General features: G+C 39.9%; 1 long non-coding RNA gene across 1 annotated transcript in view; it reads right to left on the bottom strand.

The window, feature by feature from the left end:
- Positions 1 to 3095, bottom strand: part of LOC109287537 — a 30701-nt gene extending 27606 nt beyond the window's left edge. Inside the window, exon 1 of the long non-coding RNA XR_002094888.1 lies at positions 3082 to 3095. This is a non-coding gene — a long non-coding RNA (uncharacterized LOC109287537). The remainder of the gene's footprint in view (positions 1 to 3081) is intronic.
- Between the last annotated feature and the right edge of the window lie 14 nt (positions 3096 to 3109).

Genomic DNA, 3109 nt, shown 5'->3' with positions numbered 1-3109 from the left:
AGAATGACAATGATGAATTAATAAGGATTTTTAATGGACTTAGAGAGCAGGAGAAGTAACTCTATCACCTGGGTCTTCATGGAAGGACTTGGAAGAGACGATAGAGATATAAATGACTTTTCCAGAAAAGGTTGTATATTGAACCATGGGCCAGATCCAAAGTCCATTAAAAATCAGTAAGAGGCTCTTCACGTTATTTTCACAAAGCCCCACAGTAAATCTTTATTTTTATAAATCCTAGTTTGCCTCTTCACTTGTTGTCCCTGCTCTTTCAGATTAAATCTTGAAATGGTTTTTAAGATATCACCCATATGCAAATACAGCTTTGCTGAATACTTAGCAATAAAAATATTTTTTTTAAATCATTTATTGTAAGCAAGGAAAGATTGTCAGAACAATCCGACTGCAGGTAAATCCTAGGAACTCAAATTAGTCTGGTGCTGACAAGTCATGGGGAGGACACTGTAAAGCAAGGGGTGAATAAGAGGGATTTGTACTAAGAAAATATGTGGAAGCAAAGACGCAAGGATGCTGCACATTATCAGAGGTGAATTAATAGTGGGAAAAGTGGTTTCCAACAAATATAAAAGGCAGAGTTTGATTCTGCCCTCCCTGCTGACCATTCGTATTCCCATTTCATGAGTGGCCAAGCCCATCAGATTTATTACCAACATACACACAGAAGCAATTTTGTTAGTATTTATACAGCTTTTGGATTTTAGATACTCATGATAAAGGATCAGAGTACAGAAAACAAGGCAGGAGAAAGATGACCGAAATGAAGGTAGGACATGTAGTTTCCAGGCAACCCCAGTGTTGCTTTAGGGGTTTAGTGATGACCCATCACATAGGTTGCGAATCTGATTCCCTTAGAGAGCCACAGTACACCCGCTCCGAAGTCTGCTTGTTCTAACAACCAATAGTTCTTGATAATGTCATCAGATCATCATTATATATTACAGGTGAGGAAACTGCCAAAGAATTCATTTGATTTTCCCCAAGAAGTTCAGTGACTGCAGCAAGAAGAGCCAGGCAAAGCACTTCAGCATCCCATCTGTTCAAACTAGACCTAGAACCGCCTGCCTTTCACTGCCAGAGTGATATTTCTGTGACTTTAGGTGCCCAAATATCCACCATAGAGAAAAACAGGGCATGGCTTGGGAGTAACTAAATGTCACCATGATACTAAAGGGGCATCATTGATTGTGATGGGCCTGTCATCTGCCATCTGCTTGGCATTTTTCTGTGAGAAAAAGAGTCCTCCCACAACACATGATGCAACAGCATGGACCATTTCCACATTAGCTTTACTACTTCTAATCTTATCACTTCTGGCATCACTGACAGTACTGGCATAAATAAGGTGCAGGTAGCTCTCGTACAAATTAAGTACCAGTGCACCTTAACTCCTGGGTCAACCAGATTAGATGACACTATTTAAAGTGACAAGACTGGATTAGATGAACATATTTATCCACCATTGCTCCCACAGGCAGACCTACTCTGGTGTAGCAACAATAGGGAATATTATGGCAACCACACTAATAGGGGCACAGCTTTATCGATGAAGGCCCTATGCTGAAACTGTGAGTGATAATGAGCCATCATAAGACCAATCAAATGGACGACAAGAGAAAGCATTCTGTAACTGCCCCAGGCACCCACGGCTGTAGGGTTGTGTTTTCATGTTACAGGGTACTGAATTATTCTCTCTGTAGCATGTACAATTTAAATTAAAAAGAATCATTTACCCTCTCCTCACCCTTTGCAGCTGGAGATGTTCTAATTAGACTTATCACATGTATTCAAGCCTTAGCTTGTGCATATGCACATTCACAATAGAGTTCAACAGCCCTCTGGATCTCTCACTTCATTGAAAAAGAAGATACCCTCCCCTTACTGTTCTTTCCCAGCAAAAGAAAAAAAATCAATGCAAGAGACAGCCTGGGAAGCTGACAGGATGCATTCAACCCACAGCCCTTGGAGGTGAGCCTCTCCCTTGTATTATACAATGTACATCTCAAAGCTGCAGTCTTCTGTAATTTAGAACTCAGCTAAACAGAGGACTTGAGACAAAGGACTTGAGATGTGAGGCAGGTTTGCCCTGGGAAATGTGCCCAAATGATTCCTGCCCAAGCTAAAATGCTGCTGCAGCCAGGCATCTGCTGATGACATAAAAGGATCTCAAATAAAACTAGCCATAGGGGAAAAATACTCCTTTTGGATTAATATTTCTTAGCCTGGAATGAGTACAAATAATTCTCTGCAGCCAAATGCATATCTTTATACAAGGAGAGATGAGCCAAAGAGGAAAGAAAAAGTTTATGAAAACATATGTTCCATTTCATAATGTACAATTTAATAGGATTGTGTTTGTGATGGGGTTTCCTTCTTGCAGAGCATACATTCTCAAAAGTTGCATTTCAGTAGCACTTAAAGTAATGTGTAAGTTAAAGTTTGCAAGAAGGACTAAATTGCCTTTATCAGGCCCAGTGTAAACTGCAAATTCTGTATCTGATCCTTCAGATTTGCAAAGCTGATGAAGTTGTGCGGATCAGGAGTTATTCACCAAAAAAAGCCCCGAGAATAATTTGGAATGCAAAAAATAATGAGGTAACATCAAAAAGCTGTTCGCAGGTAATGCAAATTGAAGGAAGGGGAAATTCATTAACTGAATTATTGACTGCATCTTTTACATTCATCCTGGATTCAAGGTCCATCTCAGACTGGAGGATTTTATTAAAGTTTTTGCCAGAATGCAAACACATACCGCTTGCAAAAGTCCACTGTTTTCATGCCTTCCCAAAGCACATTTTCCTGTGATCACACCATGTTTTCTAAACTATGTCCCCATCCATGGCTATAGCTAATTCAAAGAAACAGTTCAGTGGTAAATACAGTGCTGGACTCCCTGCTAGCTCTGTGTTGAAAAAATAAAGATTTTTGTATATACACCACTCCCTGCCAAAAGGTAAGCCTTACACTAATATGGATGTTATAAAGGCTTGAATCATATGTGCCCTGTATCAATTGTTCACGTCTACATGAAGCACTCACAATTCATAATGGTTGACGGTTTACCTTAAAATTAAGCCTAGCGGCGGTGGAT

The sequence above is a fragment of the Gavialis gangeticus genome, unplaced genomic scaffold (assembly GCF_001723915.1).
Source record: "Gavialis gangeticus isolate Ggan-Ray unplaced genomic scaffold, GavGan_comp1, whole genome shotgun sequence".
Lineage (NCBI taxonomy): Eukaryota > Metazoa > Chordata > Crocodylia > Gavialidae > Gavialis > Gavialis gangeticus.
The sequence above is the reverse complement of the archived record's forward strand: the minus strand, read 5'-3'. Positions and strand labels throughout refer to the sequence as shown.